This window comes from Aquarana catesbeiana, linkage group LG05 (assembly GCF_042186555.1).
Source record: "Aquarana catesbeiana isolate 2022-GZ linkage group LG05, ASM4218655v1, whole genome shotgun sequence".
In the NCBI taxonomy this organism is placed as follows: domain Eukaryota; kingdom Metazoa; phylum Chordata; class Amphibia; order Anura; family Ranidae; genus Aquarana; species Aquarana catesbeiana.
In genome coordinates, this window is record NC_133328.1 from 392,813,361 (window position 1) to 392,840,388 (window position 27,028).

The 27,028-nt window shown below is 41.7% G+C and overlaps 1 protein-coding gene across 3 annotated transcripts in view; it reads left to right on the forward strand.

The window, feature by feature from the left end:
• Nucleotides 1–27,028, forward strand: part of PHACTR1 (phosphatase and actin regulator 1) — a 508,271-nt gene that overhangs the window by 127,815 nt on the left and 353,428 nt on the right. The gene's annotated exons all lie outside the window — the stretch shown is intronic.

Below are 27,028 nucleotides of genomic sequence, written 5' to 3' on the forward strand. Positions count from 1 at the left end.
TGACATATCTACTGGAACTCAGGCAAGCCCCTCTTGGGAACATAGGACTGTGTATAATGAAGAAGTAGATTTGAAAAGGGATGCATTCTCATGTGGGCTTAACTCAGGTTCAGCCAGTGGATAGTGCACTCTGGGAATAGTGTTGGCTCTCTCTTGGATAATCTGGAAGCTATGGCTGCTCTTACCTTTCAGAACATACAGTGGAACAGTTAAAACCATGACAACAGCACAGACCATGTGTTCTGTTGCTGTGAAATGTTTGGCATTTGAGATAAATAAAATAAGGACCTTACAAAGGTTAAAAACGGAATAGCTCAAAACACTCTGCTACACCAAAAGGTCTATAGTAATTTCGCACATAAAGGGGAAGATTCATGTATGGGAATATTTTGTGGTGATAATGTTTTATGGTGAATTTTTAATATGTATTGCTAAAATGGAATTTTGATGTTTTTTCTGAGAACTTGGCTGGTGGTAATACATGTCGTCAAATATAAGTTGTTACAACATATGGTATGCAGGGTTGCTATACGCACCACATCCAATTAACATAACTCATGTGAAAAGGAAAGATGGATGTTTAAGGAGCCAGAACATAGAAACAACAATTTAAAAATATACCATTTTATTACAAAAATCCAAAAGTTAAGAACATGATAAAAGCTGTACACAAACATAGTGTTTCACATCCCTCCCTTTAACATGGTACCCATGGTATGCAACACTCCAATGTTAGAATTATCATCAGAAATTAAATCAGATGACTTCAACTTGGGGTGTTTTCAACATGGGCCGGATGCCTCAATGCATTTCATGGGAACCCCACTTTTTCAGGAGTTATAGGGGAGTTTAACAACAAACTGAAATTCACAAAACATCCTAATTAAAGCAGAACGTCACCCTTATTGCGAAGTTCCCTCCTCCCCACTACTCCTCACCTCCTCCTCACGTAAAGCGTACTTTTTTTTCCTTTTTGTTTGATTACTTATTTTTCTTTAAAAAAGTGAATTAGACAAATTATGGACAGTATGCCTGCTATGGCTCCTAGGATATGCACGTCACATATCCCAGGAAGCATAGTGCTTCATAAAGAAAGGCGGAGGGGCGAGCTTAGTGGTGCATCATTCCGAGGCCCACCGGCTAAACCCAGAAGTGCCGGGATAATGTCACACGGCAAGATGGCTGCATGGGACACAGGCACGGGCAGAATCCTGACAGGTTTCTGCTAGACACTGCTGGATCGCTGGCCAGGTGTGTGTCTGGAACATTCAGTGCCCACAACAAGGTATGCAGGGATTTAAAAAAAAAAAAAAAGGAGGGGGGGGGCCTGAACCACTTTAAGCATGTGTTTACACATTAAACCACAATCAGAAAACAAATATAACAATTACCAAAGCTTATGTCACAGCCCAACCATGCAGTGTCTCCCCTTGAAGCAGGTGTGGGAGCAAGTTAAATGGTGCCTATGTGGTTAAAATTAGAATAATAGCAATTACATGAGTATACTGCAATAACCAAAATCAAGGGCCAACTCAAATATCAAATTCATATATTCACTTACAACCTGCATTCACCTTAGTTGACTGGGTTGTAAATGAATTTAAAAGGATAGACTGGGGATGTTTTTAGTATTTGGAGTCAAGAGGGAGGCAAAACTTTGACCATAATGTTATGTCTTGGTAATATTTTCCTGACTAGCATTCTCCTAAATATGCAGTTATAGTGACTGTTTCTCTCAGCTGAGTAAGGACTCATGCACACAGGGCTTAAACAAGGCCTATTTAATGGTGTGACAGACCTAGCCGGGAGAGAGACTTTTGGAGGGGACTGTATGCTAGCCTCTTGCCGATCGATCGTGGGCCCTTGCATTTGGGGTAACGGTGCTCTTTGTGAGCTGTATGCCTGGGGACCCTTGAGGTGGTATTACTGTGGATTCGGGCCCTGGTCCCCCAGGACACACAGACTCTGGGGACCCTGGATTTGCCATATTGGAATAGTGGCTGATTCATAATGCTGGGACAAATACTGTTAGGAGATGCTGATGTAAATTCCAGCACCTGTCTGTCTGTTGTCTGATAAAATGTGTATTGTAAATAAGTCTATAGTATGGGATCTAAGAGTCATTAGAGTCCCATTGTTGTTTGTGTTAATTAACTCTGCTATTGTGTGAAGAGTCTCTATGTTGATTGTGATAATGTTGATTGGATTTTCTGAACTACAAGACGGCCAGTCTGGCCTAAAAGTCATGTCTGAGTCATCTAGGCTGTCTAAAGGGATTAGTTAATTAGCTCATGTTAATTAAGTTAATTAGGTTACAGCTGTATTGTTAGAGTAATATGAGCAGGAGGTCTGCACCTCTCCTTTGAGTGTATAAAAGCCTGTATTTTGCAATAAAGTGAGATTCCTGTTTGAACTTACATACAGCCTGTCTGGTGTTTGTTCTGAGCTATCACAACTGGGTTAGAAAGGCACATAGCTGTAGTTCTAATCCCGGAACATTGGATGACCGAACAATCAGATGTTGCGATCTGCAATCTGATTCTATAGCTGCAGAGGAGTGTCGGGAGAGTGGAACCGAACGAGCAAGGGGCTCGTTACAAATGGGTGTTTGACTTTTTTTTCAGCCTGTAAAAGCACCTCTATGTTAGCCTTTGAGGAGGATTTACTAAAACTGTAGCACAAAAAATCTGGTGCAGCTGTGCATAGTAACCAATCAGCTTCTAGATCTCAGCCCATGTTCACATTGGGCTGATTTGGCATGAGATTTGATATTGCCGGCAATGGCACCGTCCGCATCAGTGCAACGCCGACTTTGCAGCGCCGCCCCGATTCCCAAAAGTAATTCCTGCACTACTTTTGGCGACTTCGGGGGCGATTTGAATAGACATCTGTGTAGGAACCCACGCAGATGTCTGTAAAATTGCCCCCAAAGTCTCACTGAAATGCCTGTTTAAAATTGTGCGAGTTCAAAGTGGCCCTCAGTGTGAACGAGGGCTTATTGTCAAAGCTAAATTGAACAAGCTTATGTTAGAAGCTGATTGATTACTATCTAGCTGCATCAGCAAGTGTGTGCTCCAGGTTTAGTAAATCTCCTCCTATGCCTCGGTGTCCATGCAGCATAGGCATTTACAGGCATATTAGAAGAGGAGCATTTACAGATCAAAGAAAACCCCATCACCAGTGTACTCAAGAGAGGAACTTTTGGGCAGATACATTTAGCGATTGAGCATTCATTCATTCCAATGGCCAGAATAAATTAATATTCTGACCAATGGCCTACACGTGCATGCTCGTATAGGCCATTTTTTTTTTTTTTTTTTTTAATGAATAATGTATGTTTTATTCAAGGAGTTGACCTCACATAAAGGAAGCATATATTTTTTAAACCACTTTTAACAAAACAGTTTGTGTAATAACTCTCTGTAAATATTAAAAGTGTATATATGCAAAACTACATGAATAAAAAAATACAAGCAGACCTAAGCCCAATGCAGAACAATCACTTATGTTACACCCCAAATTGAAATTGTATAATGCCTTCTGTTGTATTCTGTAACCCAAAGAGGCAAACTGAAAATCAGCTTACAAAAGTATTTTAATAAAGAAGCTTTGCAACCTACAGCTACCTATGCAAAGCCCGCAATGTCCAGTTTAGGTTATATTAGGACATCCCATATCCTAAAAGTGTTTCTAGTCAGTGGACTAGCTAATTCTTGATACCATCGTGGGATCCATACCATCTTACCTAAATCCAACTTACTTTGTGTCAGTTCTATCTCCACCCAACTTTTTCCATTCATGAGATAATAATTGCCTGGTAATACTTTTTAAAATTGGGTGCTGCTAGTCCCCCTGCCTTTTTCTCCTTTGTCAACGCGGCATAGGAAATCCTAGGTCGTTTATGTACCGTATGTATTTTAATACAATATATCTTAGTTTCCTGAAGTATTCCTGAGGTAAAGTAATTGGAATCATTTGAAATATATATATTAGCTTAGGCAGAATATTCATTTTTAACACGTTTATTCTGCCTAGCCAAGAAAGGAGTCTATGTCTCAGGAGGTTCAATTGCTTCTTAATCTTACTGAGCATTGGGATATACAGTGCCTTGCATAAGTATTCACCCCCCTTGGCATTTTTCGTGTTTTGTTGCCTCACAACCTGGAATTAACATGGATTGTTTGAGGATTTGCATCATTTAATTTACAGAACATACCCACAATTTGAAGATGTTTTTTTTATTGTGAAGCAAACAACAAATAGGACAAAATAACAGAAAAAGGTCAATGTGCATAACTATTCACCCCCCTAAAGTCAATACTTTGTAGAGCCACCTTTTGCGGCTATCACAGTCGCTTTGGATAGGTCTCTATGAGCTTGCCACATCTTACCACTAGGATTGTTGCCCTTTCCTCCTTGCAAAACTGCTCCAGCTCCTTCAAGTTGAATGGTTTGTGCTTGTGAACAGCAATCTTTAAGTCTGACCACAGATTTTCTATTGGATTGAGGTCTGGGCTTTGACTAGGGCATTCCAACACATTTACATGTTTCCCCTTAACCTCCCTGGTAGTATGAATATTTCAGATTTTTGATGCTGAAAGCGGTACAATTATTTTGCATAAAAATTTGGCGCTTTATATTGCAGGCCTGTAATTCTTAGGTATAAATCACTTAAATCTGTCCAAACAAGAGTCTAGTAGACATCCGGGTATGATAAAGTTTGAAACACAAAATCATAAATTATAATATAATAAATAACTATAAATAATTATAACAAATAATAATATAATAATAATAAAAATTATTCAATAATGTAATCAAATCAAAAACACTGAAAATTGCTCAGTTGCAGAATTGTCACTGTCATTACTTTCAGTGTTTGATGACGGATTTCCCCACGAATCACTATCACTCAATTCTGCAAGTGATTCTAATTTATTATCGCTGTTTTCTAACGGTCTAAAACAACTTTTGATGTAAAGGGACAGTTTTGGTTGCTATGGACAATCTCCAGTTTCCAGGCAGAAAGAACAGTATTTATAATATAAAACTGAATGCAGGGCACTGGAGAAACCAATAGGGACAAAAGGGATGTGAAATACATTGATACAGTAATGTAATCTGTAAGATTACAGTGTACTGTATATGTATTGTGTTTTTTACTTTTTTAAATTGGCGCTGTTCTCCGTCCCCGTGCGTCACAACGCTCACAGGGAACGTAGCTCAGCGCTGTGATGAATCGAGCGGAGGACAGCTTACACACACAGCGGGGAGACATCGCAGGATCCTGGGGACAAGGTAAGTTTGCTGTACCTGGATCCTGTGATGCAATCTCAAGTGTGGCTCGGGTTACCGCTTTTGGTGCTGAAAATCCACCCCGAGCCACACTCGGGAATACCGTCAGGGAGGTTAAACCACTCAAGTGTTGCTTTAGCAGTGTGTTCGGGGTCATTGTCCTGCTGAAAGGTGAAACTCCGTCCTAGCGTCAAATCACATACAGAGTGGTACAGCTTTTGCTCAAGAAAATCCCTGTATTTAGCACCATCCATGTTCCCCTCAACTCTGACCAGTTTCCCAGTCCTGACTGCTGAAAAACATCCCCACAGCATGATGCTGCCATCACTATGTTTCACTGTGGTGGTGTTCTTTGGGTGATATGATGTGTTGGGTTTGCGCCAGACATAGCGTTTTCTTTGATGGCCACAAAGTTCAGTTTTAGTCTCATCAGACCAGAGCACCTTCCTCCATACATTTTGGGAGTCTCCCACATGCCTTTTCGCAAAACATGCCATTTTGTTTTTTGCTGAAAGTAATGGCTTTCTTCTGGTCACTCTGCCATAAAGCCCAACTTTATGGAGCATATGGCTTATTGTTGTCCTATGTACAGATACTCCAGTCTCTGCTGTGGAACTCTGCAGCACCTCCAGGGTTACCTTAGGTATCTGTGCTGCCTCTCTGATTATTGCCCTCCTTGCCCGGTCCATGAGTTTTGGTGTGCGGCCATCTCTTGGCAGGTTTGCTGTTGTTCCATGTTCTTTCCATTTGGTTATGATAGATTTGATGGTGCTCCTAGGGATCATCAAAGATTTGGATTTTTTTTATAACCTAACCCTGACTTGTACTTCTCAACAACATTGTCCCTTATTTGTCTGGAGAGTTCCTTGGTCTTCATGGCAGTGTTTGGTTAGTGGTGCCTCTTGCTTAGGTGTTGCAGCCTCTGGGGCCTTTCAAAAAGGTGTGTATATGTAATGACAGATCATGTGACACTTAGATTGCACACAGGTGGACATCATTTCACTAATTATGTGACTTCTGAAGATAATTGGTTGCACCGGAGCTTTTTATGGGCTTCATAACAAAGGGGGTGAATACATACGCACATGCCAATTATCATTTTTTTATTTCTGAAAAATAGTTTTATGTATATATTTTTCTAATTTTACTTCACCAACTTAAACTATTGTGTTCTGATCCCTCACATATAATTCAGATTAAAAAAACATTGAACTAAAGGCTGTAACGTAATAAAATAGGTAAAAAGCCAAGGGGGGTAAATATTTTTGCAAAGCACTGTAGTTGGCCTTATACAGGGTCGTTAAAGCTGCAGTTAGCTTGGCTCCAAGGTATCCCAATTCCTCTCTACACCATACAAAGGGGAATTTAGGTTGCATTGCCATCTGTTCTCTCTTTGGGGTTGTTATATTCAAAATCTCAGATTTAGCTATATTGATGTTAAAGTATGACATCTTCCCATATTGGCCCAATTCATTCAGCACAATTGGCAATAGTAACATAGGGTTGGAGATGTAGAATAGCACATCGTCTGCATACGCAGCTACCTTGTACTCCTTGTCCCCTATTCTCACACCTCTGATGTCTGCGTTTTTATGAATCACAGCCAGCAAAGGTTTCAAGGCTATTACAAACAGCATTGGGGAGAAGGGGCATCCTTGCCTAGGGCCATTAAATAATTCAAAGGGGGGGTAGATTTGTGTTTACTTTAATCTTTGCCATTGGATGATGGTAGAATGCAGAGATCCATCGCATCATCCTATTGCATATGCCTAGATGTCTCAGGGTTTCTAACATGAAACCCCTGTCTACCCTGTTGAAGGCCTTCTCAACATCTATCGACAGGAGTATGACTGGGTCCTCTATTTTTTTCACTTCATGTATCAGAAATGATGACTTAAGGCAGTTGTCCCTCCCGTCCTGTCACAATTCCTACCTGGTCATTATGAATCCATCTTGGAAATAATGGTTTTAGCCTTTCTGCTATTAGTTTGGCAAACATCTTTATATCTGTGTTTAACAACATAAGTCGTAGGTGCCGCAGGGTCCTTTCCATCCTTCAAAATTAGAGTTATATAGGCCAACAGTGACTCCTCCCGCATGTTCACCCCTTCTCCAAGCACATTCAGATATTCGCATTAATTGGGACCAAACGTTTTTGAAACCTTTTATAATGCAGGATCAAGTACCCATCAGGTCCCGGGCTCTTCCCCAAAGCCATGTTCTTTTTTGCCCTTATCACCTCCTCCTGTGTGATCTGGCCCTCTAGGTATTCTAACTCATCTTTGGGAACTGTTGGAAGGTCTAGTCCCTGAAGGTACTACCGTATTACAAGGCTCTCCTTCCTCCCGCCCCCCCACCTTCCTCTTTCTGTCTAACATTATAAAAATGACTATAATATGAGTGGAATACCCTAGTGATTTCTGGGGATGAATGCACTATTTCCCCTTTGTCGTTTAAAATTGTTGGGATAAAAGATGCATTTTTTTTCCCTCACTGCTCTTGCCAACCATTTCCTGGGTTACATAGTTACATAGTTACATAGTAGGTGAGGTTGAAAAAAGACACAAGTCCATCAAGTCCAACCTATGTGTGTGATTATGTGTCAGTATTACATTACATATCCCTGTATATTGCGGTCATTCAGGTGATTATCTAATAGTTTCTTGAAGCTATCAATGCTCCCCGCTGAGACCACCGCCTGTGGAAGGGAATTCCACATCCTTGCCGCTCTTACAGTAAAGAACCCTCTACGTAGTTTAAGGTTAAACCTCTTTTCTTCTAATTGTAATGAGTGGCCACAAGTCTTATTAAACTCTCTTCTGCGAAAAAGTTTTATCCCTATTGTGGGGTCACCAGTACAGTATTTGTAAATTGAAATCATATCCCCTCTCAAGCGTCTCTTCTCCAGAGAGAATAAGTTCAGTGCTCGCAACCTTTCCTCATAACTAAGATCCTCCAGACCCTTTATTAGCTTTGTTGCCCTTCTTTGTACTCGCTCCATTTCCAGTACGTCCCTCCTGAGGACTGGTGCCCAGAACTGGACAGCATACTCCAGGTGCGGCCGGACCAGAGTCTTGTAGAGCGGGAGAATTATCGTTTTATCTCTGGAGTTGATCCCCCTTTTAATGCATGCCAATATTCTGTTTGCTTTATTAGCAGCAGCTTGGCATCGCATGCCATTGCTGAGCCTATCATCCACTAGGACCCCCAGGTCCTTTTCCATCCTAGATTCCCCCAGAGTAGGGATGAGCTTCGTGTTCGAGTCGAACCCATGTTCGACTCGAACATCGGCTGTTCGATCGTTCGCCGAATTGCGAACGTTATGGGCCGTTCGCGCTAAATTCGTGTGGCGCGTCACGGCCCATAATTCACTGCGGCATCGCAGTGCATTGCTGGCTGATGATTGGCCAAGCATGCACTATGACCCGCATGCTTGGCCAATCACAGCGCTGTCAGTAGAGAGAGCTGTAATTGGCCAAAGCCAGGGTGGCTTTGGCCAATTACGGCTCAGGGCATTTAGTACACACCCCACACTATATAAGGCCGCCTGCACGGCGGCCCTGTGTAGTGTGTGTTCCGGTGTGCGGTGTGCTGAGAGATAGAGAGAGAGAGAGACAGTGTCATTTGATTTGAGTTAGATAGATTAGGCAGAACAGTCAGTCAGTTAGCTGCACTTACAGTGTATTGTGTATATATATATGCATCCCAGGTGTTGCATATATATATATACACTGTATTCAGTTTAGCTAGATCCGTTCCTGTTATCTTCTATCTAGACTATTTACATTTAATGCAGTGCGTCCTGCTCACAGTGTTCAGCTAGATCCGTTCCTGTTATCTTCTAGACTATTTACATTTAGTGCAGTGCGTCCTGCTCACAGTGTTCAGCTAGATCCATTCCTGCTATTTACATTTAGTGCAGTGCGTCCTGCTCACAGTGTTCAGCTAGATCCGTTCCTGTTAAATTCCTACTGACCGGCAGGCTTGTCTGGTTACAGTATATAAAGCTACCTGAAGAAAATTACAGGTGTTCTATTTGATCCTATTAGTACCACGGTCAGGCAGCTAGACTATTTACATTTAGTACAGTGTGTCCTGCTCACAGTGTTCAGCTAGATCCGTTCCTGTTATCTTCCTACTGACAGGCAGGCTTGTCTGGTTACAGTATATAAAGCTACCTGAAGAAAATTACAGGTGTTCTATTTGATCCTATTAGTACCACGGTCAGGCAGCTAGACTATTTACATTTAGTACAGTGCGTCCTGCTCACAGTGTACAGCTAGATCCGTTCCTGTTATCTTCCTACTGACAGGCAGGCTTGTCTGGTTACAGTATATAAAGCTACCTGAAGAAAATTACAGGTGTTCTATTTGATCCTATTAGTACCACGGTCAGGCAGCTAGACTATTTACATTTAGTACAGTGCGTCCTGCTCACAGTGTTCAGCTAGATCCGTTCCTGTTATCTTCCTACTGACAGGCAGGCTTGTCTGGTTACAGTATATAAAGCTACCTGAAGAAAATTACAGGTGTTCTATTTGATCCTATTAGTACCACGGTCAGGCAGCTAGACTATTTACATTTAGTACAGTGCGTCCTGCTCACAGTGTTCAGCTAGATCCGTTCCTGTTATCTTCCTACTGACAGGCAGGCTTGTCTGGTTACAGTATATAAAGCTACTTGAAGAAAATTACAGGTGTTCTATCCCAGCTTAGTGCAGCTACAGGCCATTAGTATGTCTGGAAGGCCAAGAAGGAGAGGCAGACAGTCACAAGCCAATAAGAGAGGGCAAGCAGGCTCTGTGTCTAGTGCTGGTCGTGGAGACGGTGCATCCTCATCAGCACGTGGCCATGGGACACGCTTGGCCTTTTTTTCGGCAGCTGGCCATGTTGAGCCGCAACATGCGGAAGACTTGGTCGAGTGGATGACCAAGCCGTCCTCATCCTCCTCATCCTCTCTCACCCATGCCCAGGGTGCTTTGTCTGGCAAAGCAGCGGCCTCTTCCCTCAGCTCAATGTCATCAGTGACTCCTTCCCTAGCTCCACCATGTCCTCATGAGGATTCCCTCGAACTGTTTGACCACAGTGTTGGGTACATGCTCCAGGAGGATGCCCAGCGTTTGGAAGGCTCTGATGACGATACTGAGCTCGATGAAGGCAGTAACATGAGCGCGGACAGAGGGGGTGCCCAAGAAGGACAGCAATCTGGCAGTCATGCTCCCCCTGCTGCAGCATACTGCCAGGTTTGCTCCAGTGATGAGGAGGGAGGGGATGATGAGGTCACTGACTCAACGTGGGTGCCTGATAGGAGAGAGGAGGAGGAGGAGGAGGAGGAGGAGGAGGAGGAGGAGGAGGAGGCGGCAGCACATCACCAACGAGGCAGGATGCCCTCCAGGGGCCAGCCTAAGGGCAGCACATTGACTGCATCACACCCCAAAGCTCCACATGTGCAGGGCGCTGCAGTCTCTGCGCGTTATTCAAAAAGTTCTTTGGTGTGGGCCTTTTTTGAGACGAGTGCATCAGATCGCACCGCTGCTATTTGCAACATATGTCTCAAGCGTATCTCGCGTGGCCAAAATATCTCCCGCTTGGGTACCACATGCTTGACCAGACATATGTTGACCTGCCATGCAGTTCGTTGGCAAGCGTATCTAAAAGACCCACACCAAAGAACAAAGAGGATCTCTCCTTGCTCCTCATCAGCTGAGATTTCCAACCCCACTAGACCTTCAGTCCTCTCTGAGACCTGCAGTGAGAGGAATGAAGGTGTAGAATTAGGTGTGTCACAGCCAAGTACTTGTGGGCAATCTGCTTTTGGTACACCGACGTCAGATTGTACCAGGCAAATTTCCCTGCCCCAGCTGCTGCACCGCCGAAAGAAGTTTGCTCCCAGCCATCCACATGCCCAGCGGTTGAATGCTAGCTTGGCAAAATTGCTAGCACTTCAACTGCTGCCTTTTCAGTTGGTAGACTCTGCCCCCTTCCGTGAGTTTGTGGAATGTGCGGTTCCTCAGTGGCAGGTACCCAAACGCCACTTTTTCTCACGGAAGGCGATTCCGGCTCTCTACCGGCATGTGGAAGGCAATGTCCATGCCTCGCTGGACAGGGCGGTCAGCGGTAAGGTGCATATTACCGCTGACTCATGGTCCAGCAGGCATGGACAGGGACGTTACCTAAGTTTCACGGCGCATTGGGTGACTCTGCTGGCAGCTGGGAAGGATGCAGGACAAGGTGCAGTAGTGTTGGAGGTTGTTCCGCCACCACGCCTCCAAAATGCTGATTGTGACACACCTCTCTCCTCCACCCCCTCCTCTTCTTCTTCCTCCATGGCCTCTTCCTCGGAACCAGCGGTGCTCCGTAGGCGTTCAAGGGGCTACGCAAGTACGCAGGCCAAAAGATGCCATGCGGTGCTTGAGCTGGTGTGCTTGGGGGACAGGAGCCACACTGGGGCAGAGGTTCTGTCAGCTCTGCAGGGGCAGGTTCAGAGGTGGTTGACGCCACGCCAACTTAAGGCAGGAATGGTGGTTTGCGACAATGGCACCAACCTCCTCTCTGCCCTCCGACAGGGACAAATGACCCATGTGCCCTGTTTGGCTCACGTCCTTAACTTGGTGGTGCAGCGGTTCTTGGGCAGGTACCCGGGCTTACAGGATGTCCTGAGGCAGGCCAGGAAAGTCTGTGTGCATTTCCGCCGGTCATATAATGCCAGTGCTCGGCTGACGGACCTCCAAAAGGAGTTTAACCTGCCCAAGAACCGCCTAATCTGTGACATGCCCACCAGGTGGAACTCAACGTTGGCCATGCTGCAGCGGCTGCACACGCAGCAGAGGGCCATCAATGAGTACCTGTGCGACTATGGCACCAGGACAGGGTCAGGGGAGCTTGGTTTTTTTTCCCCACGCCAGTGGGCCATGATCAGGGATGCATGCACTGTCCTGTCACCATTCGAGGAGGCCACGAGGATGGTGAGCAGTGACAGTGCATGCATCAGTGACACTGTCCCCCTTGTCCACCTGTTGGAGCACACGCTGCGTGGAATAATGGACAGGGCACTTGAGGCAGAACAGAGGCAGGAAGAGGAGGACTTCCTTAGCTCTCAAGGCCCCCTTTATCCAGACAGTGTTCCTGCGTGCCCGCCGATCACACAGGAAGAGGACGAGGAGGAAGAGGAGGAGGAGGAAGATTGTGTCAGTATGGAGGTGGAGCCTGGCACTCAGCATCAGCAGCAGTCTTTAAGGGATCAGTCCCAAGAAACACATGGACTTGTACGTGGCTGGGAGGAGGTGGCTGCGGACCATGTCGTTCTTAGTGACCCAGAGGACTCCGGACCGAATGCCTCAGCAAACCTACGCTGCATGGCCTCCCTGATCCTGCAAAGCCTGCGTAAGGATCCTCGTATTCGTGGTATCAAGGAGAAGGACCAATACTGGCTGGCAACCCTCCTTGATCCACGTTACAAGGGTAAGGTTGCGGACCTTATCTTGCCATCGCAGAGGGAGCAGAGGATGAAACATCTTCGGGAGGCCTTGCAGAAAGGTCTGTGCAACGCGTTCCCAGAGACTGGGAGGTTACAAACTCCTGTTTCTGGACAACGTGTTGCTGAGGCTTCGGTCAGTCAAAGAAGGAGCGGTGGAGAAGGTGGCCGTCTGACCGATGCGTTCAGACAATTTTTTGGTCCGCAGCCCCAAGGTATGATCGGTTCCAGCAACCATCGCCAGCGTCTGTTTTACATGGTGCAGGAATACCTAGGGGCAAGATCAGACTTGGACACCTTTCCCACCGAAAATCCTCTGGGTTACTGGGTCTTGAGGATGGATCACTGGCCAGAGCTTGCACAGTATGCAATTGAGCTACTGGCCTGTCCTGCATCCAGCGTTCTTTCGGAACGCACATTCAGTGCTGCTGGAGGCGTGGTAACCGATCACAGGGTGCGTCTGTCCACCGACTCGGTCGATCGGCTGACCTTCATAAAAATGAATGAGTCTTGGATCACCACCAGCTACCAAGCACCTGATGCTGATGTAACCGAATAATTTTTTTTGAAATCTCAGATCCCTTCAAAGACTGCCTATGCTGATGCTGAGTGACTATCCCTGAGTAATTATCCTCTTCCTCCTCAATCATCACGCTGATAGCTTGTAAGAACATTTTTGGTTCTGGGCGCCACCACCAGTGCCTAAGGCACAATTTTTCAGCCCCTGTTTAACAGGGGCGTGTAATTACAATTTTTGATGTAATACTTTGCAGCAGGGCTCGTTCCTGCATTCCAACTAGAGTGTCTGTGAGGGGTTGCAGTGTTGTGGCACCAGCACCAGTGCCTAAGGCCCAATTTTTCTGCCCCTGTCTAACAGGGGCGTGTAATTACAATTTTTGAAGCAATAATTTGCAGCAGGGCTCGTTCCTGCGTTCCAACTAGAGTGTCTGTGAGGGGTTGCAGTGTTGTGGCACCAGCACCAGTGCCTAAGGCCTAATTTTTCAGCTCCTGTTCAACAGGGGCATGTAATTACAATTCTTGATCTAATATTTCACAGCAGGGCCCTGTGAGGGCTTACAGTGTTGTGGCCACAGCAACACCTAAGGCCCAAATTTCTGCTGAGTATATAGGGCAGGACCCTACTTTCAAACATCTAACTTACAAACGACTCCTACTTGCAAACGGAAGGAGACAACAGGAAGTGAGATGAAATCTACCCCTAGGAAGGGAAATTCTCTCCTGTAAGAGTTAATATGGGAAAACAAGTTCTCCTTTCCACTGATGCTTTCCAATCCTTGTTCCACAAAAAAACCCAAATTTTCAAAAAACATTTTTCATTGGGACAAAAAAGTGAGGTGAAATCTTCTGAAGAGGAGGAAAGACAGCAAAACAAATGTCACAGGGGTGATAACCCTTCCCTATGTTTTCCAAAAAGCTTAGAAAAGATTTTTTGGCTGGAGCTAAACACGTTAAAAATGTTCAAAATTACAAACAGATTCTACTTAACAACAAACCTACAGTCCCTGTCTTGTTTGCACCGCCTGTATACTGCTGTTCAGAGTATATAGGGCCTGGTGGCCCCACACCTTTCCTTATTTTAATTTGGGTGCGGGGTTCCCCTTAATATCCATACAAGACCCAAAGGGACTGGTAATGGACTGGGGGGTACCCATGCCGTTTGTCTCACTGATTTTCATCCATATTGCCATGACCCGACATGACATTAAACCCGCAAGCAGTTTTAAATGAGATTTTTTCCTTTAAAAATGACATTTGGTGCAGGGACTGTTCTAAACATGGGAAACACGCGTCACTTTACAGGCATACTATAGACACCCCCCAGGTACGATATTTAAAGGAATATTTCACTTTTTTTTTTTTACTTTAAGCATCATTAAAATCACTGCTCCCGAAAAAACGGCCGTTTTTAAAAGTTTTTTTTGCATTGATACATGTCCCCTGGGGTAGGACCCGGGTCCCCAAACCCTTTTTAGGACAATACCATGCAAATTAGCCTTTAAAATGAGCACTTTTGATTTCGAACGTTCGAGTCCCATAGACGTCAATGGGGTTCTAACGTTCGTGCGAACTTTCGGTCCGTTCGCGGGTTCTGGTGCGAACCGAACCGGGGGGTGTTCGGCTCATCCCTACCCCAGAGGTTCTCCCCCCAGTGTATAGATTGCATTCATATTTTTGCCACCCAAATGCATTATTTTACATTTTTCTACATAGAACCTCATTTGCCATGTAGTCGCCCACCCCATTAATTTGTTCAGGTCTTTTTGCAAGATTTCCACATCCTGCGGAGAAGTTATTGCCCTGCTTAGCTTAGTATCGTCTGCAAATACAGAGATTGAACTGTTTATCCCATCCTCCAGGTCGTTTATGAACAAATTAAATAGGATTGGTCCCAGCACAGAACCCTGGGGAACCCCACTACCCACCCCTGACCATTCTGAGTACTCCCCATTTATCACCACCCTCTGAACACGCCCTTGTAGCCAGTTTTCAATCCATGTACTCACCCTATGGTCCATGCCAACGCACCTTATTTTGTACAGTAAACGTTTATGGGGAACTGTGTCAAATGCTTTCGCAAAATCCAGATACACCATGTCTACGGGCCTTCCTTTATCTAGATGGCAACTCACCTCCTCATAGAAGGTTAATAGATTGGTTTGGCAAGAACGATTCTTCATGAATCCATGCTGATTACTGCTAATGATATCATTCTTATTACTAAAATCTTGTATATAGTCCCTTATCATCCTGTCCAAGAGTTTACATACTATCGATGTTAGGCTAACTGGTCTGTAATTCCCAGGGATGTTTTTTGGGCCCTTTTTAAATATTGGTGCTACATTGGCTTTTCTCCAATCTGCTGGTACCATTCCAGTCAATAGACTGTCTGTAAAAATTAGGAACAACGGTCTGGCAATCACCTGACTGAGTTCCCTAAGTACCCTCGGATGCAAGCCATCTGGTCCCGGTGATTTATTAATGTTAAGTTTCTCAAGTCTAATTTTAATTCCGTCCTCTGTTAACCATGTAGGTGCTTCCTGTGTTGTGTCATGAGGATAAACACTGCAGTTTTGGTTACTGAAGCCCCCCGATTCACTCGTGAAGACTGAGGAGAAGAATAAATTCAATACCTTTGCCATCTCCCCATCCTTTGTAACCAGATGTCCTTCCTCATTCTTTATGGGGCCAATATGGTCTGTCCTCCCTTTTTTACTGTTTACATACTTAAAGAATTTCTTGGGATTTTTTTTGCTCGCCTCCACTATGTGTCTTTCATGTTCTATCTTAGCCATCCTAATTGCACCCTTACATTTCTTATTGCATTCTTTATAAATTCTGAATGCTGAGGATGATCCCTCAACCTTGTATTTTTTGAAGGCCTTCTCCTTTGCTTTTATATGCATTTTTACATTGGAGTTAAGACATCCAGGATGTTTGTTCGCTCTTTTAAATTTATTACCCAATGGGATACATTGGCTAATGCCCTTATTTAATATGCTCTTAAAGCAAACCCATCTCTCCTCCGTATTCTTTGTTCCTAATATTTTATCCCAATTTATGCCTTTTAGCAAGGTTTGTAGTTTAGGGAAGTTGGCTCCCCAATTGATACCTCTCCTTCATGACTATATGGAATGCATGTTTTGACTCTTGTTCCAAGAGTGCTGCTAACTCCCCTTTTTTCTCAATTAACTCCCGCTTCTCTGGGATACCTTTGGGACTAGTCTGTTGATCCAACTCCTGAATCTTTCTAAAAAGGAATTCATCTTCTCATTTTTTTTCTCTATGCCTATTAGTTTCCCTCTTATATAAGCCTGCATTTTTTCTGGTAGTGGTAAAAGGTGTTCAGAGGTGAAATTCAAATGCACTGTTTGCATGAGGCCTAAAAAGTGAAAATTGACTGTTTGTTAAATAATTACTTTTAGTTTGCAACCGACGAATGTTTCCATTTTTAATAAGATAATGTTTCTTTTGTACCAATACAGTATATGTTTTAGACTTTGTAGCTATTGAAGAATACATTAAGCTAAAACCTGAGACACAAAGATTCCACTGTGAAAGGTTTGGTGAAACAGGATAAAGATATCCACGGAAGATAACAAAGAGATACATTGATTTGTACTTTAAAGTGGTTTAAATAAGGATGCCAAATAGTGCAAACTGTACATAAAATAGGAGAGCCTTTGTTAGATGTATTACAGGCACTGCAATAATAAAATAGAAATTTCATTTTCTTTTTGTTTTGGGCTCAACTGATGTGTTTTGCTAGATACGGAATATTTTGCAGTTTGATGTTACAATGCAAGAAACAGCAAATCCATGGTTATGCTTGAAATATCACTCAATCTCCACAATCCATAGCAAAGGTATTTGTTTTATTTCATTATTTTCAGATGGCATGGAGCCTTAGGCAACATACATAGTGGAGTTTTCCATGGCCTGGAGACCGTACTGTCAGGCCCAGTTTGTGTTTGATTTACATGTTATTGGAGTTTCTACTTAATCTGCCATTAAAATGATGATAATAATACATTATAAATATAATTATTATGATGATATGCAGAGCTGCAGAATCAGTGTCAAAATACGATAGCCAGAGAGAGAGATTTCTCCATCTTTGCTGTGTAGCATGGATGGAGGAATCTGTTAGATTTTTTTCTGTCAAGCTGAACAGAAAAAAATCCATACATGAATGGCTAGCATAAGGTTCCATAAATAGCCACAATTTAACACCTGCAATGACTGGCACATCAAACAGTTATTTCAGGCAAGACTGTTATCCATTCTACTTGGGCACTGACCTTTAAGGCCTGTACACACGATCAGAAAATCAGACACAAAATACCGCTTTTGATGCGTTCGTACGATAATCTGATGGTTAGTACAAAGCTTTCAAGAGCTGATCACAACAGTTTATCCAATATTATGTGAAGGGACAAGCACGAAAATTTTTCTCATAGGATACCAGATTGTCCGATTTTCATTTAATTAGTACAGTCTTCGTCCGAAAATACAATACAATACAATACATCACTTCTGAATTTTTATTCTGTCGTACGAGAATTTTTGTAACTTTAGTAACCTCTTCATTTTCGATATGGAGACTGGCATGCAAAAAAAAAAAAAAAAGAATGGGCCGTCATTTGTCCGATAATCTCATTGGGTGTGCAAGGCATAAGCCATTTGTTACATGGCTGGACATACTGAAAGTAACAATGTCTATCTTCACAGGCTCCTAATCTGAACTGGCTGGGTCCAGAGATTTGTGTGGTCCATGTCAAAGGATGATTCAACTAAAATATCACTAACCTAACAAGGATAGTAAATGAACATGACAGAACCAAGGAAGTAGTCTTTGCTGTCCTTCTTTCTGTTTTATTTAACAGCTACGTTCGTTATATAAATTAATTGTGAACTATTGCCTGTGCAGTTCAAATATGGGTTTTTACCTATTCCCACAACAACTTACAGGTCACCAATGGAAACACTAATGGATGAGAAAATTATATAAAGTAAATGCTTACCAAGTATTTCCTTGGTTTTGCAAGTTGGGCGGCACAGTGATGTAGTGGATAGCACTTTCGCCTAGCAGTAAGAAGGGTCGCTGGTTCGAATCCCAACCATGACACTACCTGCCTGGAGTTTGCACGTTCTCCCTGTGCCTGCGTGGGTTTCCTCCGGGTACTCCGGTTTCCTCCCACACTCCAAAGACATGCTGGTAGGTTAATTGGATCCTGTCTAAATTGTCCCTAGTATGACTGTGAATGTGAGTTAGGGACCTTAGATTGTAAGCTCCTTGAGGGTAGGGACTGATGTGAATGTACAATGTAAATGTAAAAGCGCTGCGTAAATTGACAGTGCTATACAAGTACCTGAAATAAATAAAATAAAAATAAATGTTGTGCAGTGTATGCATTGATTTCCACATGTTAGTAGTAAAGATAATGCTGTTAATAACTTCAAATAATAATCCACCAATAAATAGAGCACCGGAATCAGGAGCAGCAAGGGACTCAGAAACAGAGCAGACTTGCCAGCAACATGAAGAATGATGACAGGGTGCTGCTGTCTGGATGCCACCCTACCATAGCCCATGGTCTGTATGACATATAAAGAACATCAGCAAAACCTTTGACAAAGTATAGCCAGAGCTTGATTCAGGATGATTACAACACTAAATAAACAGGGTGTAGGGGGGGGGGACTATAAAATATAGTACCAAGTAATGAGACATTTGCCTTACCTTATCCACTAATGTAAATTGCTTCTTTCCTAGGTGATAAGTAAATATTGGGGAAGATTTATTAAAACTGGTGCACACAGAATCTAGAGAAGCTGTGCATAGTAACCAGTTTTTAGGTTTTATTGTCAAAGCTTAATTGAACAAGTGCACCAGTTTTAGTAAATCCCCCCATTGCTTCTGAAATGTAAAAATTCAGAGTGAAAACAAAATTCTGATTTCAAAGGGCAACTCTTTTCTAATCTAACTAGCAATAAAAAAAAAGGTAGCCATTGTGTTTAGCTGGCCAAACACATAATTGAAATTTAATTAAAGCAGTACTCAAAAAAAAAAAATGAATAGCCTATTAAAACATAAAATAGCAGCTTTTGCTTCAATACTAGTTTGGGTGCAAAGCTGTCCACCACAGTACAGGGGCCGCAAGAGGTTAAAGTGGCAGTATACCTCTAAAATTAAAAGTGAACTAGACATATGCAGAACGAAAAAAATTGTTTTGTTTCGTTATTTACATAAATTTGTTTAGTTAAATTTGTTTAATCTGTTGAATTCGTTTTCGGAATTTGTTTCGTTCATTCGTATTTTAATCGATTTTAATTTTCTAATTAAAATTCGGATCGATTCGAAAAGTTTTCAAATCAATTTTGTATAGTTTTCGAATTTGAAAAGTTTTCAAATTCAAATTGTTCTCCAATTTCCAAAGAAAACAAAATAGAATAGAAAATAAAGGAATAGAATTGAAAAAAAATAGAATCGAATATAAAAGAATATAACAGAAAATAAAATAATTAAAAAAGAGGGAGTAAAACAAAACAAAATAGGATAGAAAATAAAAGAACAGAATAGAATATAACCATCTTCCTTTTCTAATCTATTCTTTTCTATTCTATTCAAATTTGAATTGATTCTTTTTGAATTTTGGTAAATTGTTATATTCTTTCTATTCTATTTTATTGTATTCAATTGTTTTTTAAATTATATTATTTTTCTATGTGTTTATTCTATTCTTGTCTATGCTATTATTTTAATTTATTTTCTATTCTATTGTTTTGTATTCAAATTCAGATTTATTCTATTCAAAATTCGAATTTGTGAAGATGGTTATAGTCTTTCTATTCTATTCTATTATTTTTTTTCTAATTCTATTCTTTTCTATGCTATTACAGTCTATTCTAGTCAATTCTTTTTTTTTCTATTCTGTTCTTTTCTTATTATTCAAATTCAAATTTATTCTATTCGAAATTTGAATTTCAGAAAATGGTTATATTCTTTCTATGTTGTTCTATTCTATTCTATTTGTTTCTAGTATATTCTAGTCTATTTTGTTCTTTTATTTTCTATTTTATTTTGTTCTGTTTTACTCTATTATATTATTTTATTTTCTGTTATATTCTTTTCTATCCTATTATTTTTTTTCTACTCTATTCCTTTTTTTTTTTTTTTTTTTATTCTCTTTGGATATTGGAAAACTATTCAAATTCGAAAGCTTTTCAAATTCGAAGTTGAAAACTATTCAAATTCGAAAAGTTTTTGAAAAATATTCGAAAACGATTCGAAAACTATTCGAATTCGAATTTCGTTATTTCGGAATCGTTTAAATTTGGTACTATTGTAATTCAGAAATTCCGATACATCCAAATTTCAGAAAAACAAAAATTTGTCAGAATTTCAATTTAGAACGAAGTGAACCACACATGTCTAAAGTGAACAAAGCATTATCCTCTAAAGTATGTACTAGTCTGGATCCAATGCACTGAGTTTCATTTCTATGTGTTCTCTCTTCTCTCTGCTATTTGCATGAGTCACTGACAAGAATCTAAGCCTCCCGGGAGATGACCTGCCCCCTCCAAAACACAGCAGGTGACTGACAGCTTCAGCTTTGCATGTTTCCCTGTGAGCCTTTAAAAGGGGGATGTGTACCGTCCTACCACTCAGTTTTCAGGGAGCTCAGTGCTCTAATTCTGAAGTGTGTGTGCTGTCAGATCCTCACCCCCTGCTTTCTACTGCTGAGAAAAATCATTTGATTTGTGTGTTTTAGAAGGCTTTACAGGAGAAATGGCTGCAGATTAACTGATAAACGGTCGCGATTTTGACTTGATTTTAGGGAATGCCTGTGTAACTCGCATCAAAGTCGGATCAAAGTAGTACAGGGACTACTTTGAAGTTGGTGTGCCTTGAAGTCGCACAGATATGAATGGTAATCATTGGGGTACAGCTTGTCATGCAACTTTGCAGTCCCAAGTCACAGGACAAGTCGCACAAATGTGAAAGGGGCCTAAGCCTAATTTCTGGTGGTTGGACATAATATGAGCATCGCTTTTGGATTTTATACTGGATTTTTTGATGTGCCTAAATTGACATACTCCTCTGAGTATATTGGAATTCCTTTTTATTTTAATAAATCACACTTATGGTAATACATGAGGCTGGTGCACCTTTTCTTTTGTTCTTTTTATGGCTACTGTGACATGGTTTACATTAGGATTTAGCAAGTATTATGTAGAACTATAGCCTGCCAAGCTTTTTTGTTGGTTGAACCTTTCTGTTGCTTAACCAATTGCTGTCCGCCCACCGCCAAATGACAGGGGGAAGGTGCGGCTCTTGTTCTGGGAGGACGTCATATGACATCCTGCCAAAATGACCAATACCGCACAGCGATAGTGGCCGCGCCGTTTTCCAGCAATGTTCCGTGGCTCTTTAACCATGTGATCAGCTGTGTCCAATCAAAGCCGGTCACATGTAAATACGGATGTGCCGTGAATCGGCTCTCCTCACCTCACACTAACAGAGTGTGTGGCGAGGAGTGCTGATCAATGGCATCTCCTCGCAGAGGAGACCCGGGCAGGTAATCAGGGCACTGATCATTAGTGCTCTGATTACAGGAAAGCCCCAGAAGTGCCCATCAGTGCCACCAATCAGTGCCTGCTCATCAGTGCCACCAATCAGTGCCTGCTCATCAGTGCTTCCCATCAGTGCCTCCCATCAGTGCCCATCAGTGCTGCCCATCAGCGCCGCCCATCAGTGCCCATCAGTGCTGCCTATCCATGCCACCTATCAGTGCCAACCACTTCTGCCCATCAGTGCCAACCACTTATGCCTATCTGTGCCCACCAGTGCCACCTATCATTGCTCCCCAGTGCCGCATATCAGTGCCACCTATCAGTGCCCATGAGTGTGGCATATTAGTGCCTCCTCATCAGTGCCACCTAATCAGTGCCCATAAGTGCTGCCTCATCAGTGCCCACATGTACCACCTCATCAGTGCCCACCAGTGCAGCCTATCAGCGCCCATCAGTGTAGCCTCATCAGCGCATATCAGGGAAGGAGAAAAATTACTTATTTACAAAATTTACTGACAGAAAATAAGAAAAACTTTTTTTTTCTAAATTTTCGGTCTTTTTACTTTTTTTAGTAAAAAATAAAAATCCCAATAGTGATTAATACTACCAAAAGAAAGCTCTATTTGTGTGAAGAAAAAAAGATAAAAAATTTATTTGGGTACAGTGTTGCATGAACGTGCAATTGTCATTCAAGTGCAACAGCGCTGAAAGCTAAAAAATGGTTTGGGGAGGAAGGGGGTGAAAGTGCCTGGTATTGAGGTGGTTAAACATAGATGAGCATGTGTCTTTTTGTTAATGTAACTAATTATGTTACAATCCATTCAATGCTTTTTGGCAAGGTAGGCTTTTAAGTTGAATAGTTGTTGGTATATTTTGCTGATCTAACAAATCATGTCTCAGTAAAATTTGTCTGAGTGACCTAAAAGTAATTTACTTACACACATACACAATACTTTTAGGCTGCTGATCTGCCATTTCAAAATCTCACAGTTGTTTTGTAGGTGCTGCAGCTCCGTACAGAACCCTGCATAGAAAAATACCAATTTTGAAACTGCACTGCAACCAGATTGCATGGTACGTTTGTACCATGCAATCTGGTGTGATACTGTGTTCTTAAAATTGCACTGCTGACGCTTGCTGCATATCGCAAGGGCAGTGTGATTTGAATGTCCGTGAAAAATATAACTGGGTGACAATATCTTCTTATACACGATGTGTTCCACCACGTGTAAATAAATCCCACACTCACCAGACCTATGCGACCAACAAAGCAGCCTGCAAGCACTAGGCATTACATCCAGGATGAAGAGGAAGTGGAACCAGTCTGCTTATGAAGTCCACTGTTAACTCTCATTCACTAGAAACAAACAATCAAAAGGTGCAGAGAGAATATATATAGGGTAATATGTTTTTATTAAGCTCAAAAGTTTTAAAATTATAAACTGTGCACTCCCATAAAATAGTGCCAGGAAAGGCACCAACACAAACAGCTCGCTTACCAAGGACTTAGCTCAGCAACACCGCTCGTAACAACCAGAACTGGAAGTGACGTTGGAGATGGATCCAATTTTGTCACAAATTGTCAAACCGATACAAGTGTATGGGAGAGTGTTTGACAGCCGCAAGAATTTAATTCCCAGAACCTGCTCTGAATGAGACTTTAAAACAGAGCTAGATTAACTGTTAAGCAAAAATGAGCACTTCTAGAAAATAGGAAAGCGCTAACCCAAAAAAATGTGATGAACGATATTAAAACAATTAAAACAGCTCACTTGCCAAGGACTTAGCTCAGCAACACCACTTGTAACAACCAGAACTGGAAGTGACGTTGGAGATGGATCCAGAAGTGATATCAGCAGCTCAGCGTCAATGCATTTCACGCTCCGTTCGTCTTCAGGAAGCTTCCTGTAGAATTAATCTACATGTGGTGTTTATAAGAAGATATTGTCACCCAGTTGTATTTTTCATGGACATGGTGATTGGAAACATACACACATATTTTTGAACTTTATTGTTAATATGATTATACGCACAAGTGAAGTATAATTTATGAATGTAATGCAATTATTTGATTTGAAGTTTTATTTTTTTCTTTGAAGCATTTGTATTCTTGTAAGGCTAATGCCTATCTTTATTGATGTTGGCTTTTATAAAGTGTTATTTACACACTTAAAGGGGCAGCTGCCCTTATATCGTTCATCACTTTTTTTGGGTTAGCGCTTTCCTATTTTCTAGAAGTGCTCATTTTTGCTTAACAGTTAATCTAGCTCTGTTTTAAAGTCTCATTCAGAGCAGGTTCTGGGAATTAAATTCTTGTGGCTGTCAAACACTCCCCCATACACTTGTATCGCTCTGACAATTTGTGAAGACAGAGAGTGATAAGTGGGCAATAAATCCCAGAAGCCTCTCAAACTGGGATATTCAATTGCTGGATTGCAGGGAACATGGAGGCATACGAAACTCACATTTTTCACAGAACTCTTTTTGGGATAGTAATTCCCATTTGATAGATTGACATAGAGTTGCTAGAGTTGGAGCACGCTTAACAGTTTAAGTTATGCACACAGGCAGTGCTGGTACAAGGTTATCCAGTGCTCAGGGCAAAGAAGCCAAACTGCGCCCCCCCCCCCCTTCATTATGCGCAAACTTACGGGATGTTACCCCCAGCAATAATCTGCTTGTCAAAATGCCTTGTATCAAAATGAGCTCACTGACGCCCTCATCCATACAGTAAACTGCTGTACCCAGGGCAGCCGCTTCTCCTGCCCACCCCTTGTCCCGGCCTTGCACACAGGATATAAAAAATGCCACTTCTAAAAGCATTAGACATTTTTTAAGCCTGTAAATGCACCTTTATTTTAGCCTATGTGGCCATGCACACATACACGTTTACATGCATATAGGTAGAGGCTGAAAAAAGCGCACCATCAGCGCATTCAGGAGAGGAGCTTTTGGGCAGAAAAAATTCTGAATGCGTGTAAATGCATCTAAAGATGCCTAAATGCTAAGCACGTTTAGTGCTTGAGCGTTCATTCATTACACTGGCCACAATAAATACATTTTCTGGGCAATGGAATCAATTAACACCCAAACACTTGATGCCCCTAAACGCATGTGCAAAACATGGCTTTAGGTGCATTTTTTAAGCTGCTTCTTTTTTCTCCCAGGAGCAAAGGCATCCAGGGCAGTAAAAAAAGGTCCTATGTTCACGAGGCCTAACACTGCAACTAAGTTGCTTCCAAAAATGCTGGCCTCCTATAGCTTTCTATGATTCCAGCTGCTAACTTTCCCAAATTACACAAAAGAAGTTACATTATTTTGTAGCTTTTGTTCTGTGCTATTGTGTAATACCAGTGTTCATAATCAGTAATCCCTGTGATGCTGAATGAAGGAACCTGAAATGTAGCGGCATCTTCTAGCTGCTGTGTGTAGAGAATGAACCTTTTTTTCATGTGCCGACACATCAATCCTCAGCATCTGCCATAACATGTGTCTTCTCATTTATAATTGATGAATGACTGGGTATTTACATACAGGACAGATTGTGTACAATCATTTACTAATTTTCTATATCGTCTATACATCTTAGATCTCTGATGTCTGTATAGACATCTATACAGCTAGATGTACAACAATAGTCAAAATGGTAATGGATAAGCCAAGTTTCCATTTAGCACTAATTAATAAAATACTTTGTCTGCATGCATTCTGGAATACTACTATTGACATATTTAGCAGAGTGAAGTCGTTGGAAAGATCTGGTGCTGAATCTCGTCTGCTCTGTACAGCCGTTTCTCATCTCATATATTTTCATAAATGATAATAGTCTTCATAAGTCATTCTCATTACAAAGAAATTGGCAAGACAAACATGCAGAGAAAATTCATCTATTTCACCTGGACAAAAAAAAAGATGTATGTTATTTGAAACAGCAGCCAGCAGACAGCAATCGGCCATTAAATAGGCTCTCATCAAACTGACATAATATATTTTTGTAGCACAGTGTACAAATGCATTTGCCAATGTTTAAAATCATTTGATGGGACCCCTTGCAGCTGAGTTGTATCCAATCTTGACATCCAAAACGTAGTTTTGAAGGACCATGACCCATTATTAGCAAACTATTGTATGATGTGCCTCAATACAATTTAAAGAGAACCAGTCACTATTAGGTTTCTGTAATTTTTTTAAAAATCTCCTCTCTGGAATTGGATGGCTATAGTTCAGCCTTGCCTCTCCTTTGCCTTTACTTTAACGCATCTGTATTCACCCCCTTTTAGGGCCAGTTCACTACTTGCAGTCCAGTGCATTTTTTTCTCTGCATCAAAAACACATGGAAAGTAGGTTATATGGTTTCCAATTGGATAGTTCACACCAGTGCGGTCAGTTGTAGTGTGTTCCAATTCTAGAAAAAAAAGTAGATTATGCTGCAATTTTCCTGCACTGGCGCTGCACTATAATGCATCAAAACACACTGAAAAGCACTGGAACATATCAAAAATGCACAGGACTCCAGTACAGTGAAATAAAAAACAGGGAAAAAAGAAGAAAAAAAGCATAAAAAAAACTCCTCAAAAAAAGGAACCGGAAGGCATCAAAAAATGACGTCACGTGGAAAATTTATTGGACAAACCGTTGCTGCATCCTGTCATATGCAAGTGACTATTTGGTTATACAGGCAACCAGGGGTGCAGCTGTCTGAATACAAAAGCCAACAGTGGAGATTCCTCCATCAATGCTGCTCAGTGTGAATGAAGAAATCAATTGATTTCTCCAGCAGTTCATCCCTGAGATAGAAAGCCTAAAGCTTGCCGTACACATGTAGAATTTTGTTAGAAAATCGAACATTCTGAAAACAAAAATTTTTTAAAAGTTAATGGTAATAGTTAATTGACAATCGTTTTGGGCTATAATAATGAAAAAAACACATATGCAGGAGCATAAACATGCGTCCTAGTACATACACTTAAAATTCTTCTTTATCCTCTTCTAGCTGCCAGTATTTCAATTTACATTTATACGCTTATATGTACTTGTGATGTACTTGCATATATGCAATACTTAATATACATTGCACATAGACGCATAAACTGCTGCACTCAAACAATTGCTGCATTATGGATCTTTATACAGCTGTGTGGATTGTCTGATAGACAACGGGGCCC